The 16980-nt window shown below is 37.0% G+C and overlaps 1 long non-coding RNA gene across 1 annotated transcript; it reads right to left on the reverse strand.

The window, feature by feature from the left end:
• Positions 1-15489: 15489 nt before the first annotated feature.
• Positions 15490-16290, reverse strand: LOC136958053 (uncharacterized). The gene is made up of 3 exons (XR_010878348.1): positions 16212-16290; positions 15965-16097; positions 15490-15637 (listed from the first exon to the last, which is right to left on the reverse strand). It is a non-coding gene; the product is annotated as an uncharacterized lncRNA (long non-coding RNA).
• Positions 16291-16980: the final 690 nt, after the last annotated feature.

Raw genomic sequence — 16980 nt, forward strand, 5'->3', positions numbered from 1 at the left:
GTGGGGGCTTGGTCAGCCCACAATTGCCTGAAATGTTGTGTATGCGTCTCGTCAAGCTTGCGCGTGTGTCAAGGGAAAGGCTGAGTGTGTGAGAATGTGGAGCGCGCGCGCTGAGGTGCAGGGGAGACATTTCATTGGAAATTTCCTTAACAATTAGCCAAGCATGCATTTTTTTAATATTCACCAAAAATCAACTTTTCATTTTACAGTCAACTTTTTCTGAGATTTGTGTACTAAACATTCTCAAGAGTCTTCATGAACTTGTGATTGAATCAGAGTATCAGTTTTTGACTGGCGGATGTGTAAAGCATTATTTTAGCGTTAGAAATAAAAAATATTTCCTTTATTTCAATAATTTTTTAAGATATTAATTTGCCTTCTCACATGGGAACATGATGTAGTGTCTTTCACGTGACACACCAAGTTTGGTGGTGATATTTCAAAGATTTGCTGAGATTTGATCAAACTTCCTGTTTGGTTGCTTTGTTGACGATTTTGATTGGCTGTACCGGACAAACGGTTTTGAAATTCAAAAATCTGTTGAAGAATTCAGTGAGGGTTGCTCTGACGATGATACCTGCCAATTCTGGGGAAGATTGGACAAAAATTGTAGGAGAAGTAGCAAAAAAAACGTGTTTCCTAAATCTTTATTGTCCAAAAAAATCCAATATGGCGGCCGTTATAGGTTATTGAGGCTTTTTTGTTCCTCATGAGAAATAAGGCATTTCAGAATTTTGGGACAAATGGGATGCGAATGGCATCACTTTGTAAGTGGAAAATTGGGGCTTGGCCGTAGCGCCACCTATGGATAATGGTGCGTCATTTGTGGTGTGGTAGTTACTCCTGGCCTATACTATCAATGTTTCAGGATTTTGAGAACTTTTTCTAAAATGCATTACCATCAAGATCCACAAGGGCCTTCACTTCAAGCCAAGGAATGAGTGGGGGCTTGGTCAGCCCACAATTGCCTGAAATGTTGTGTATGCGTCTCGCCAAGCCCGCGCGTGTGTCAAGGGAAAGGCTGAGTGTGTGAGAATGTGGAGCACGCGCGCGCTGAAGAGCAGGGGAGACATTTCATTGAAAATTTCGTTAGCAATTAGCCAAGCATGCATGTTTCAAATATTCACATAAAATCGACTTTTCATGTTACAGTCAACTTTTCCTCAGATTTGTGTACTAAACATTCTCAAGAGTCTTCATATGAACTTGTGATTGAATCAAAGTATCAGTTTTTGACCGGCGGATGTGTAAAGCATTATTTTAGCGTTAGCGATAAATTCGATTTGCTTTATATCAATCATCTTTTGAGATATGAAGTTGCCTTTGCACATGGTAACATGTTGTAGTGTCGTCCACCGATATACCAAGTTTAGTGTTGATATCTCAAAGATTTGCTGAGATTTGACCCAAGTTCCTGTTTGGTTACTTTTTTGCTGATTTTGATTGGTTGTGCCGGACAAACGGTTTAGAAAATCAAAACGCCATGGGATAACTTTTGTGAGGCTTGGTCTGAAGATCATCTATGGTCATTTTGAAGAAGATATGACAATAATTGTAGGAGGAGTAGGCTTTCAAAGGTTTTTGATACAACCGGAAATAGCGGAAAATCTATACAACCGGAAATTGACGTCATAGGGTGCGTTGAACTCGTCTTCATCCAGGGAATCCAATGGTACCTCATTTTTGTAAATCAGTCATACGGTTCAAAAGTTGCGTGTGTAAACACAAGTCCAACTTTGACCCATTGGTGGCGCTAGAGTGGTCTGATGGGATACATGAAACTTGGTGTAGGTATAGAAGGAACTGTCCTTAATGAGTGTGCCAAATTTAACAAAAAGTTATCCAAGGGTTCTAGGGGCTGCCATTGACTCCCATGGAACTAGAATAATAATAATAATAATAATAATAATAATAATAATAATAAAACTAACAATAACAATAGGTTTCCTCCTTACGGAGGAATCCTAATAATAAAACTAACAATAACAATAGGTTTCCTCCTTACGGAGGAATCCTAAATATAGCTGCAAGCAGCAATGGCGGATTCCTCCAAACATTGCAAACCATTGAAAAATTTATATTCTTCACAAATTGTCACTGTATAGAAACATCCATGCTGTAGACTTACTAATGGGATACCAAATCTGAAATGCAATACCATCAAGATCCACAAGGGCTTTTATTTCAAGCCAAGGAGTGAAGGGAGGGGGCTTGGTGAGCTAGACCCCGAAGCCATTTGTTTTGAGAATAATGGCTGGCTGATGAAGTTATTGGCTGGCTAGCCAGCTCAGCCAAAACCTAAATGGCTGCTGCAGCCGCCAAAATGTTAATAGCTACAAATGCCTGAAGCTGCCACTTCATGTCTACAGATGTTTATGTTATACTGATTTACTAGATCTCAATATTTCCAAGTTTTAAAAGAGTACAAAAATATCGACAAAACCCTAGTCCTGACAAAACGGCATTCTTACTTCCAAAAACTGAAGATCTAACAAACGTCTGAGTATGCAACATAGAAATTAAGAAAGTATGTAACAAGTAACAATTACCTTTTCTAGTTGTTTCCGCCATTTCAGCTCAGCGTGAGAGAAAAACACATTGCTTCTTTTACTGTCTATGTCTATGATCATCACTATCGGAAAACGCACAATTTTATTTGGTCATCAATTCACTGTGAGTCCTGTGTATCATAGCAACGAGCACAAGACTGTGGCGAATCCGGTGTGCAAAATTGATTTAGTTTATCATTTATTTTGTGTGTGTGTATGTCTCTATGTGATAGATATAATTATTGTTTGACGCAAATAATTTCATCTTGCTGAGCCAAAAAATATCAGATGGTGGCTCAATTTGGCTTACAAAATATTAGCTGGCTTTGGCTGAAACTCAAATGGCACCGCTTGGTGGCACTTGGCGTCGGCTTCAGGGTCTATGGTGAGCCTACCCATTCCAGAAAGCCTTGTATCTTTGTGCATCAGGGTGTGGCCTGTAGCGTCAACTATTGGTGATATTGGGCCATTTGTGGTGTGGTAGTTACTCTTGGCCTATACTATCAATGTTTTAGGGTTTTGAGAACTTTTTACCATTGCATAAAAAATCGGAAATGCAATACCATCAAGATCCACATGGGCCTTTGCTAAAGACCAAGCAATGAGTGGGGGCTTGGTCAGCCCACACTCTCCTGAAATGTTGTGTTTGCGTCTCGCCAAGCTTGCGCGTGTGTCAAGGGAAAGGCTGAGTGTGTGAGAATGTGGAGCACGCGCGCGCTGAGGAGCTGTACCAGACAAACGGTTGTGAAAATCAAAAATCTGTTGAATACATGAGTGAGGGTTGCTCTGAAGATGATGTGTGCCAATTCTGGGGAAGATTGCACCAGAATTGAAGGAGGAGTAGCAAAAAAACGTGTTTCCTTAATCTTTATTGTACAGAAAAATCCAATATGGCGCCCGTTATAGGTTCTTGAGGCTTTTTTGTTCCTCATGAGAAATAAGGCATATCTAATGAATTTCAGAATTTTGGGACAAATGGGATGCAAATGGCATCACTTTGAATATAGGCAAATTGGGGCATGGCTGTAGAGGTTTAAAAAGCTACCTCTGCCTAAACTGACATGCACCAACTCAGAGTATTGCGTTTCAATAACCTCCTCATTGCATTCACTCTTATTCCCATAGCTATTGTGGTAGCAAACAAGCATAACTACGTGTGGCCTACACATCAAACCAAATTTCTAGTCAATTGGAGTCATGGTTCATAAGAAGATATTTGTACGTTTTCAAAATGTTCACCGTACATGGTGGACTGTATGGGTCACCACTGTATAGGTTCCCATTATAAATAAGGCATGTATAGTTTCCGACGTTTTAGACTGATGGTGTGGAAATGCCATCACTTTGAAAATGGACAATTGGGGCGTGGCCGTAGCGCCACCTATGGATAATGGTGTGTCATTTGTGGTGTGGTAGTTACTCCTGGCCTATACTATCAATGTTTCAGGATTTTGAGAACTTTTTCTAAAATGCATTACCATCAAGATCCACAAGGGCCTACGCTTCAAGCTAAGGAATGAGTGGGGACTTGATCAGCCCACAATGTCCTGAAATGATGTGTGTGCGTGTTGCCAAGCTTGTGCGTGTCAAGGGAAAGGCTGAGTGTGTGAGAATGTGGAGCGCGCACTGAGGATCAAAGGGAGAATTTTTTTTGTAAATATTCCTAGCAAATAGCCAAGCGTGCACATTTCAAATATTGACAATAAATCAACGTTTTGTTTTAACTGCAACATTTTCTCAGATGTGTGTACTAAACATTGTCAAGAGTCTTTATATGAATTTGTGATAGAATCAGAGGATCAGTTTTGAATGGCGGATGTATAAAGCATTGTTTTAGCAGTATTGAAAAAAGGCATGCAGGTTAATGCTCAGACATATTGAATTTTTGCCATGGGGCCCGAAATTCCTGGTGGCGCCCCTGTGTGTAGTATTAGCTATGTGCAAAGGTGTGGCATTGGTGTTGTTATGTGTGGCTTGTGGTTTCAGGGTGCACAATGTGTAGAATTTTATATTAATGCGACTGAGATCCATAAGGTCTTTTGACTCAAGCAAGGAGTGAGGGGTGGGGGCTGGTGAGTTCATCTTTTCAAGAAAGATTTGTATGTGTGTGCGTCTCACCAAGCTCATGTGTGTATCAGAGGCGTAGATGAGTCAGTGAGAATTTGGAGCTTGTGCTTTAAGGTGAGAAAGGCAGGCTCGAATTGGCATGTTTCCTTGCATTTAGGCAAGTTTGCATATTACATATGTGTGTAGTTGGACAAAAATGTTGTACTGTTTGAACATTGGCAAGAGATTTAGATGTACTACAGATTTATAAGAGTATCAGTTCTATTATTAATGAAACATTATTGTAATGGTTTTGGTAAATTAGATTTTCTTAAATGTAATCAGTTTGTATGAAACAGGCATTTTTTGTAGTGTATTTTTGTCTATGGAACATATGAAGTTCATAGATTAATGTGACTTTGATTGACTGACATATACATTCTTGTATTGAACGAAATGTGTAATTTCATTTGTAATGATTTTCTTGAAGATACTGTTGTCAGTGACTGTTTTCAGATAGTTGACTTGTTTTGCCCTATAGTCTTTGGAAATAGATGATTGAAGTGTTTTGATCAAATTGACAGTAAAGCCTTTTTCATTTGTTTAGATGTCCATAAATGTCTTGATGTGTGTCTAATATTCAAAGATTGCTTGGTGTCAATCTTTGGAAATGTGTTAGGTTATTGTAAGAAAATATTTTTATAATAAATAGAGAGGGTACTTGTTCTGGGGTAATTCTAGGGTATGCTTGTCTGCACATTGGTTTGTTTTTAACTGTAATTGTGTCAACTGATTTATCTGTATTGTTGAATTATAGATGACACTGTTATCAATGTATTACGGTAATAGCATTGGCTGTTATATTTGAGGTGTTACAGTTTTTCATACTTGTGTTTATGTCGTCAGCCTCGTTGTATAATGTGCAGAGACGGATAAACATAGTTGGCGCACATGTAAAAAATAAATGCTTATAAAACACATTTTACGCTTATACTTCCACGCCAAGTTAAGCCTATGTTAAGTCAGATAACTTAACATAGGCTTTTATTTCATATAAAAAAAGCCTTGTTATGATTTGTGAAGATTGTGTAGATTTATAAGCATAGCCTAAATGTGTTGCCGCTCATTAACAATTCTTAATAGGCCTATGTAAAGTAGGCTATATTGTGGAATGAAACGGTTGTTTTTTGTTTTGTCTGCTAGAGGGAATAGTGAGTGATAAGCTATAGCACTTCTAGTTGAAAAATGGGACCAAACGAAGATATTGGGTAATCCGCTGTAAAAATTGTTATAACCTATAGGCTATGAGTTAAAGGTTTCTTTAGTGTTTTCTTTTTAGTGACATTTTAATTATTTGGCTATTCATATTGTATTCATTCATTAGCCACTTCATTTGAAACAAGGTAAACCTCTTTTAAACAAGCTTTTAACAACGTTACAACGGCAGTTTTGAAGATGGAATCACGATTCAAACAGTATCTACTAATAGAAAATCTGCTTTCATAAATGAAATAAGGTTGACATTAAATGTATTTAGGGGGAAATGGTTCATTTAATAAAGTTTGCTGGAAGTGGTCATTGTGAGTAACAATGTTACATGCGACTATTTCGTGTCAGTCAGTGTAGAGCATTGTGTGGAGAAGGTGAATCTGGTAAATTGTGTTACGAGCAAGCTAGCTGCTGTTAACTGAGGGGATAGTTTGAATGAGTCGGAAAGGAAAAGCGTTTTGAAATTTATTTTTGAGTGCACACATTTGTTGATATAGCCCTGTTTCAATTGTATGGAAACAGATTATGATGCAGAACGGATTAAAACACCTTAAATGAGACACAATTTCCTCTCAATTGTTCATATGATGTTTTGTTCAAATGTTTTTGGCAAGTTAAGTAGCCATAGTGCCAACTAGTTTTCAGTCATAATCTTTATGCTGTACTATTGGGGAGTCAGGTGGCTGAGCGGTGAGGGAATCGGGCTAGTAATCAGAAGGTTTGTAGTTCGATTCCCGGCTATGCCAACCAAATGACGTTTGTGTCCTCTGGCAAGGCACTTCACCCTACTTGCCTTGGGGGAATGTCCCTATACTTACTGTAAGTCGCTCTGGATAAGAGCGTCTGCTAAATGTAAATGTACTATTTTAGACAGCGACGCACAACACAAGCTTGACTTGAAATGTAAAAAAATATGTGACATTAATTACTGTACATTTAGACATGTTTGTAGGTACTTAGACTTCTAGCTATGGTTCTAATGCGTAACAAGTATAATACACATGAGAGAGCATAATGGTTGTGCTGGTGATGGCATATAATGAGGAAGACAGTGTCAATGTTAATGAGTTTGGATGAGTAAGAAGAGAAAAGTTAGTGACAAATACAGGGATACGTTTAGTTGGTATCTGGTTTAGTAACACGTTACAAAGTACTCTTGTTGGTTGTGGTAACTGATTTAAATAGTTGAAATATTTTTTACTGTTGCTTGCTTTTCTACAGGTAAACTTGCACTTATAGCGATTCATGTTCTTTAATTGTAACTTGTTTAACTACATGCTCTTGTGGTTCTTCCCTTTGGCACTTATTTTGGTTGTGCACAATGGCCGGGTTTCCCAGATTTGTTAAGAAGCTCTTAACGCTAAGAGCTTCTTAGGAGCGTTCTAAGAGCGTTCGGCCAATATCAATCGATTGTTTATAAATATATAAATGGGGTTTTTCATTGATGCTTGATGATTGACTCATGCTAGAGTACATAATGTGGAAAACTTCAGGAAGTACATAACTGAATCATGAAAGGTTTGCCTTTAAGGTTAGTTCATGTGGAATGTTGGTGTATCTTTGTTTTGAATGTAAAAAGTGTAAAATGGTGGTGACTGGTGACAGGAGTCTGATTGTTTAAAATGAAAGTCTTTTGAAGCTCTGTTGGAGAGAAAGGTAACCAATCATGAATGCAAAGTAGATAGTTATACGAGTTGATGTGTGAGGACAGACTGCTTGGAGTCAACAAAAAGAATACACAGGAATGGGTGGATATCTTCCATTGTTCAATTTTTGTGTGGAGACATGATACAACAATATATATGGGACATAATATGGAACATTTATTTACATGTGAATTAATATATACCTGTTGACAAATTTTATGTGTTTATCTATCACAATTACATAAAAATGTTATATGCTCCATACACAAAATGGAGCAATGGCAGATATCGCCCTTTACTCTGGTATCCTTTTGTTGACTCCAAGCAGTCTGTCCTCGCACCTTAACAAATTACCATTAGAAAGAAAACAAGAGAAAGGCTTTGAGGGGAATAACTATCTACTTTGCATTCGTGATTGGTTACCTTTCTGTCTGATAGAGCTGCAAAAGACTTTGTTTTAATCAGACTACTGTCACCAGTCACCATTATTGTATTTTTTTATATTTACATCATACAGCACAACATATTTTAGCAAAACAATTGTCTTCCTACCTTTTTTAGATTATACTATATGTCATATTCAAACATAAAATAATGTATGTTCCATGTTGGTTGTATTGGTAGAACATGTATTTTATGGTTTTGGCTTTTCAGTGATCACTTTCTTTATGCTATCATGACATGCTTATTGCTCAGTGTTTAAGCAATGTAAAATCTTCAATATTTCTCAGAAATTCCTGCATGTTTATATCTACCTACGGCCATGGAAATGTCCGAATTTAAAACAAAGCATGTTAAATAGTTTTACATCAGACGTATTATTGAAATGTTATTTGTAATGTGTCAAACACGTTCTTATACGAACAACAAAGTGTTTTGGTTAGTAGTCAAACAACAAAGTGTTTTGTGCTCTGTTAACTTTACAAGATAATTTGAGTGCAATGTTTTAAAATTGTCCAAATATCTTCCATAAGAACAGCAAATGCAGAAATCTCCTGAACGTGATTGGTGTGAGCTTTGTCCCCTTAGTAGGCCTAATGCGCATGATCAAATTTACATGATACAAGTTACCTGTGGAGAGTCAACAGTATCATCATTTCATTGGAACCGCTGTAAAGACACTTCAAGAGAAACAAGAACTTTCCAAGGTAAATTCTTATTGTATCTAATCAACAATTGTTTAGTCGACGATAAATGATTAACTGTGTAACTGTGCAAGTTTATTCTTTTGTTTAAAAGTTTCGATGTTGGTTCAGTTTACAACATTTAGTAGGCTAAGCTTGAAAACAACTTAGATTTCGATTTACAAAAAGCGATTTTGTTATTGTTCAATTATTCCAGTAATTTGCTCGTGTAGCCTACTGAAACTAACAATACTAGATGCATTTGGTAACGAAGTGAAAATATCCGCTCGTTATGTTTTGCCCCGAAGCATCTCCTAAAGGCTAACTGTAGTTGCAATGTACGTTGAATTTTAAAGCTGATAAACTTCTCAAGCTTTTTGGTAATTTGTAATATAGTTTTAATAAATTAGCAGTCTTGCTAGACATAAAAGTTGACTGGGGAAAAGGCTTCTATTGATTATTTGTTAAATGTACAGAGGTAAGTTTGTAAGTAACAGTTTATGCGTCAATTTATTTTGCATAACTAGCGCAAATGTTGTACTTGGAGCTTAACATAGAGTAATAGGCTATAGTACGTTGGGTTATTGTTGTTATCATTTAGTCTAAATGAGAGGATCACTTGACATTATTAAGAACGTTTTTAAGTTTCCTGTTTTTTTCAGCCGAATTCAATTGTGACTTGCAAGATGTGTAAGCACACGTGTGTTTGTAATTGTGGTTATATTGCATTGCTCTTTCAACCGTTAACTGAGATATTGCGTTTCTTTTTCAAAGATAATTAATTTAAATTAATATATTAAGTAATGAAGTAAATTGTTCTTTAATTAAATGTTGAAGATGTTTTATCGGTGCTTATAACATTTGAAATTTAGCTCCAGTAAAAAAAAAGGGAAAAAATATCTAATGACTCCATTGTCCATCGTAAATGTTGTCTTTTTTAGGAAATACACATCTACAAATGCCTTCAATGTTAGCTGTTGCAATTGTTAATCAGTGTATAATTTAGTCATGAATTGTGTTCAATTTTTCTTTAGATCATCATGACAACACCAAAGAAAATGAAGCTTGAAGCTGAGGGTTTCATTCACCGGGTGTCTGAAGTAAAACAAGGCACTTCGAAGAAATACTTTACTGCATTACTTCAAGAAGCTACCAAAACCACCAACATGGTCATCTTCACGCCACAGAAACACAATTGGTTTGTGTGTGCTGAAAAAGACAGGCAAGTAACTTGTAAACACTTAATTTGGTTTGTTAACATAGTAAACACAGACATTGTTAGAATTACACAATGAATTGTTAGAATTACAATTCTATCTTGACTGACTATCTTGCTGTTTAACATGTTTGTTTTCAATTGAGTATGCTGCTATTTAACATGTTTGTTTCCCCTTAATCACACATGTTTTTTCTACTTCTTTATCTTTCCATTTAAAGGAGCCCAGTCCAAATTCGAGACATAACGATGGCTCCATCACGCCAGAATGAAGGGCAGCAAGATATTTTAATCAATGAAAGATGTCAGCTGACATGTGTGCGGAACTTGGGATTCTGTTTTGACCAGTTACCTCAAACGGAGCAGCAGACAAAATTGATAACAGATATCCTTACTGAAGCCAGGGAGCATCAAATAGTGAGTACATTTCACTGCTTAACAATGTTTAAAACATAACAGTGCTTTCCTTTTATCATAGATATAACAAGTGCTGCTGTTTCAGTGTGGTTTTTTAAAAAGTGACTATTACTTTGCTATAGACAATTCTTCTGAAAAGTAGCAGTTATTTGGATGAAATATCTGTCAAACAATGTGTTCTTTTAAATAACATGTTTTTACAATGTTTTATGTGTGCGCAGGTAAATGTGCTGGTGAAAGTAATGGAGCAGAGAAGCAAGGGTCAAGCAACAACCAGGAAGCACAAAGTGATGGACAAGACAGAATATGCTGTCTCTGACAAGACTGCATCCATGATGTTGACTGTTTGGGGCAATGATACACTGCTGATACACAAGTGGTATCACTTTTCAGACGTGTGTGTGAGTTTCTTTGACAGCAAACTTGTGCTAACCACCACTCCACAGACCACTTTTAACGTTGCTGAAGATGCAGGGGAAGCTTCACCAGCAGTAAGAAATGATGCAGAGCTCACAGTGGGAGAGATTCTTCAGATGGAAGTAACAGCCAATTACTTGTGTCCTCTGCGCCATGCACTCCCAAATGTGAACAGTGCCACCTTAATGACAAGGTGTGAGCGGTGCAGTAAATACTGTAAAAACAGCAAATTAACAAGTTCGCTGATGGGTACAATTGTTGTACAAGATAAAAAAGATAACCAGCTTGAATTCATTGTAGATGACAAATTACTTCGGTCACTAGTAACAGTTGACGCAAATGTCTTAAATGCAAGTGATCACATTGTGCAGAATGTCATGCAGCACGACAAAATTGAAATCCTAGCTCGAGGCAAACGTGCAATTGCTGTTTCTTTCTATGAAGATCAGCCAAAGCCCAGTACAAGTGCTCAGTTAGATGAACAGGAAACGCAAGAAATGGTTCTTCTTAATCAGGAAATACCTTCTTTTTTGATACACTCACCAGATAGCCCAGACAGCTTCGATATTTAAAACCTGTTTGAGCCCAGTGTAAACTAGCCGTTTTAGTCCTGTTTCAATAGTTAAGAATCAAGAAATCATGCTATTCAAATGGTCAGCTTTGTCATAGGTTGTTAAATCATTTTAAATCTTGTATAGTGCAGTTTTACTGCAATGTTTCTTATAGAAATGGTTATAATAATTATGCTGTTTAAAATTACATTTTACTAACTGAAGTAACTGTGAGAACACAAAAAAAATATTTGCTAAGCAATGATACTGTTGTTTTAATTTGTATCTTTCTATTTTTTGGAACTTGATCCACAAATTGCTAAATGTTTAAATGTTTTTCAAGTAGGTTTCATGTTTGAATGTAGATGAAAACTTTGGAAATGCTGCTTAATTTTCTTTTTCACTGGTGACAACTGTCAAACTACAAAATAAGAAATTGCTAACAAATGATACTCTAAATTTGTAGTTTATTACTTTTCTTACTATTTTTTCAATTGTACTCAATGTTTAAATATTTCCAACGTATGTTTCCTGTAGAAAATGTACCTGTAATTGGTCATGCTACTTAATATTGTTTTTTACTGAGTGAGAAATTAAAAGATTACAACAACAAAAAAAAGTTGTTGAGCATTGTTATTGAAGTTTGTGTTTGTGCTGTGTTATTCTGTGATAACTCTTTTGTCTTTTGTTCTAGCTTTTTGTTTTCTTATTTGTCCATATTCATACACAATGAATGTGCTTTTTACATTATTTGCTGTACTCAAATACACGTGTTGCTATTTTGGCTATTTATTGTTTATATATTTCATATTATACAAACAATTATTGTTATGAAGAACAAAATAGTCAATCACATATTGGGTGGGGGACAGCTGTGGGACTTTCTGTGTTGGGTTTATTTCCCCATCTTACCATATACATTCACTCACAATGTCAGTTAAGAGCTAGTAATGTCAGTCTGGTGTTTTGTAACTGGTTGTTATGATGAAATCATGAATCATAAATAGAATATTGGTGCATTGCACAGACATTACTCTCAAGATGATGTTTATGTTTTAGCTATGATTTAGCTGTAGTGTTTATTTGAACCTGTAACGTATGTTATTTGCTTTGTGAGACTGTGAGCCACAGCAAGACAACACAGTTACCTATTACTAATTACTGACAAAAGTATTTTCTTTGTTTATTAATTTGTTGAAGAGTGAGGAGACACTGTATAGTGTTTGCCAGTGGCAGGCTCAGGGGAAAGCATGGCAAAGGGTGATTTCTTCTTTTATTGATGTTTGGATGTAGAATTGCTTTATACTAGAAGCTTGCAGAGGAAGCTTTATTTGACTGCAGTGAAAGATACAAAAAAGTACAGTATTCAAATGGCACAATAATACAGAAAATTACAATATATATTAAAACCAGCATTATGTTAACCATTGCTTTATAGTCTAAACACTGGCTTTTGTATAAAAGTTATTCTAAAAGGTTAGTACAGTTGAAAAGACTCATTATTATTTGTCAACCATGAATTAAAGTTAAAGTGTATAATTGAAAACTAATAACATTTGGTTTAGAATTAGCTCAGTGCACAAGCGTAGTGACAAACTTTTGGTGTAGCCAGAAATTGGCAAATCAGTTTTTGGTTACTGTCTCAATCTGGGAACAAACAACAAGATGAGTGGTGCTGTTGTATGGAAAAAATTAAGTAAAAAGAAATATAATGTACGTGACTCATTTAAGTTTCAAGCTACTGTGGGTTGGTCGTTATAACAGCCATTTGCCCTTCCATTGTTTCTCAAAAGACACCTGCCTTTGTTCGCTGTGGCTGCACAAAATAAGGAGGGTGGAATTCTGGTGACCCCACACATCAAGGTATGGAGTTGACATTTCCAAGACCATGAAATCATCACTACTGCTAAGGGTAGACGGGTTTTAGCAGCAGGCTCTGTTCCTTTGTTATTTGAGTGGAATACCAATAAGTACCAATACCAATAAGTCACATGCTGGTGTTTGGGAGCGTTGATCTTGACCACAAAGTCCAGAACCTGACCCAGCAGAGCCAGAGGAGGACATTGAGCAACATGTTATGGTCTTGATTGTTGTTGACCACGACTCTGGGGTCAGCGGTACTGTATGTCTGGATTGGGAGCAGTATGAAGATATGTTGAGGGAATTAGAGTCGCTAAGACAGCAGCTTTAAATGTATCATTTTACTAACTTCTTTGGACTAAAACTGTTTGCTTTGTCTCCCGAAGACATCAGAGTGTTCTTTTGTGTGGAACATAGAACTTCCATGAGTGGAATCAGAAACAAGTGTCTTGAGCCTTTTCTTGAAGGTGGTGAGACAGTCAGTGTCTCTGATGGAGGTGGGGAGTTGATTTCACCACTGGGGGCCAGACAGGAGAAGAGCTTGTGTTGGGACCAAACGGTCTTGAGCGGTGGGACCACCAGGTGGTTGTCAGAAGAAGACTGTAGGTGGCAGGTGGGGGTGTAAGGCTGGAGGAGAGACTTGATGTAGTCAAGTGTAGTCCCGTTCAGCACTCGGAAGGTCAGTACCAGGGTCTTGAATCAGATACGGGCTGTGATGGGTAGGCAGTGGAGAAAGATGAGGAGCCGGGTAACATGGGAGCGTCTGGGTAGATTGAAGACCAGGCGGGCTGCTGCGTTCTGAATTCTCTAGAGAGGGCGGGTTGCGCATGCTGGTAGAGTGGCGAGCAGTGAGTTGCAGTAGTTTAACTTGGAGACGACAAGTGCTTGGACTAGCAGCTGGGTGGAATGCTCAGACAGGTATCCCCTGATCTTACAGAAGTTGTAGAGGGTGAATCTACACGACCAGGGGAGACTGCAGCATTGTAAACTGTGAGGGAGAGCTCGTCATCCATGGGAACCCTGAGGTTCCTGGCAGAGGATGAACATATCAGGGTTATTGACAGATTGTGGAAGATGGAGGGTTTGGCCGGGATGATGAGAAGTTATGTTTTGGCTAGGTTCAGCTGGAGGTGGTGCTTGGTCATCCAGGTGGAGATGTCTGTGAGGCAGGCCTTGATCCTAGCTGAGATTCCCGGATCAGTTGGGGGGAACAACAGGTACAGCTGCGTGTCGTTATCAATCCTAACTTCACCATACACTCAAACAGTGAGGTTTCTCAGCTTTTTTATGGAGCTGTAGCACAATGCCCTGACCACGACTCGTCCTGATTTTTATTAAAAAACTGAGAATGACAGAAATACAGATGATAATACATATAAACGGATAGTTTGCATGTAAAATGAAGAAAAACAAGCTTCTATATTACACTAAAAATAAACACGTCAGTAACTAGCTTATTTGCTAGCTGGCCGGCACATCACATTAAACTACTTAATTTCATAGTTGTGCAGATAACTCAATATGTAGAGTTTGAATCCCTTGTTTTGCTTGCTTTTTGGAGCAGGGACCAGGCATTTACAATTCAATGGACATCACTGATGCTTATTTTAAGCAGGTCTTGGAGACATCAACTAAAACTGGACATTTTTGGCGACGCGGGTGATTGCCTCAAGGAAACCGGAAACTGATTTGCCAACATTTTATTGGCATGACTGGCTATTTTTGCCATCACTGGCTACAGCGGATGTTTGTTACTACACTTGTGCACAGAGCTAGTAACTTTGCAAATCTATATTTCACTGATAACTAAAAAGAGAAAAAATACAATAAGAAACTGTTAAGCCTGTGTTTTACCAGTTTATCAATAAGGGAACTGGTTAGTGGAATTGAGTTGTTTAGTTGGAAAATCTGACATATACAAAAAAAAGCATACTGTTAAGCAGAGTGAAGGGCTTTCCCTTGCCTCATGTCTAGTGATTGAATTAGTTTTTGAAATAGGGGGCAAGAGGCAGTTGTGTAAGAATACAAGTATTTTATTTGGTAAAGGTATACATTTGACATATTAACAAAGAAAATTGCATTGAAAACTGTTATCAATATTAAGTAAGGGAAGTGGTGTTAAAAATGTTTAAGTGGGAATTCAGAAATAGAAACATTTCATATGTCATTTCTTTTAAGGTAGCTTGTTGTATATATAGCTAAGGTAACAAGAAACAAAATATGCACAAATGCAGAAACACATGTATTATAGTAAAATGTAAATGAGAACAAAAGTGGGGAAAAATTGTGCAATGATTGTGGAATGTATTTGCAGTGCTAAATTTGTGTAATGTGTGTCTTTCTACATATTCTATGCTGACACAATATAATACAAAATTGTTAAGTAGGGTGGATTTAAAACACATGGTCCATCAACATCCTTGTGAAATTTCAGGCAGCCACAGACTTCTTTGATATCTGTACATCCAGTTCTTGATGTTGTATCCAGTGGTCCAGAGTTTTCATTGAGTTATGCTTCACATTTTAGATAATTGTAGTTAGCCTGTGTGGAAACACAAAATAGAGAAACATGTATATGTATATAAACAAAATATTGAATAAATGAAACATTAAAAGGTGCATTTGTGACATTTGCATGTGTTACAAATATGTTATTGACAGTAAGCAGTGTATAGATGAATTATTTTAAGCACATATGTGATTGTGTTTGTTGAAATATATATGTTGTACATGTTGTACTGTACAATATTTTGTGTATAGGATTACTAGGCACTATTATGCTGTAACTACATGTTTTGTCTTCATGTTAATATGTTTACAGTGTATGGATTGTGAAATCCAAAGAAAAATAAATTATAAATATATTTACCACAAGGTAGGAAGGAGTAGGGTCTTATCAGCCAGCGTTCAGGAGACATCTTAGTTGTCAGTATAGTAATAGTAGTTTCTCAGGGTATTCAGCGAGAATATCTCAATGCTTGGTTGAAATCTGGACTAGGCTCCTGTAATTATACATAAATATTTAGTTGATGCCGTAAAACAATTTAGGTAGAACAGACATTTTGCCCCAAGAGAGACTAATTGTTAATTGTAAGTAGGTAGGTATCAAAGCATACTTTTTAGTGCAGGTGTTTTAGTGTTTCCAGACTGAAATTGCTGAATGATGAAACCATTGGTACTTCCACAAGGTTTAAAGGCCTGAAGTGGGTAGCTGAAAAGCATAACATTAAGATTTTAAGAGAATCATGTTTACAATGTGACCTTTATTACAATAAAAACATGGGAAATGTATAATATACTTTACTTGATGTAGTAGTGGTGGTGAGAGAGTTTTCAGTAGTTGGCTGGTTTAATGAAATCCACCATTTCAAAGCATAAGGATTCAGCAAGAAGATTTCAATGCTGTGTTTGGTATCTGGACAAGGCTCCTTTAGTGATACGTAAATATATATTTTAATGCAGTGAAACAATATAGAAAGAAAATAAATGTTTGCCCCAGAAAGAATACAATTGTAAGTAAGTAATTACCTACCTTGTAATTGAAGTTGCTTTAGTCTTGCCAAACCAAGGTTGATGAATGATGGAAGCAGTGATAGGTCCACATGGCTTGAAGGTTTGAGGTGATTGCTGAAAAGCAAACATGAAAATTGTATGAGTGTGGTGTGTAACGTAAGCTTTATTACAGTAAAAACATATGAAATGTGTCATTTACATTACCTGATGTGGTACTTGAGGTTTCAGATGTTGGGTGGTTGAATGTAGTCCAACATTTTAAAGCACAAGGATTAGTGTGCTGATGAGAAAAGTATTGCACAGCATTGTGTGAGTGTGTATGTGTGTGTGTGTGTGTGTGTGTGTGTGTGTGTGTGTGTGTGTGTGTGTGTG

The sequence above is a fragment of the Osmerus mordax genome, chromosome 15 (assembly GCF_038355195.1).
Source record: "Osmerus mordax isolate fOsmMor3 chromosome 15, fOsmMor3.pri, whole genome shotgun sequence".
Taxonomy (NCBI): Eukaryota; Metazoa; Chordata; class Actinopteri; order Osmeriformes; family Osmeridae; genus Osmerus; species Osmerus mordax.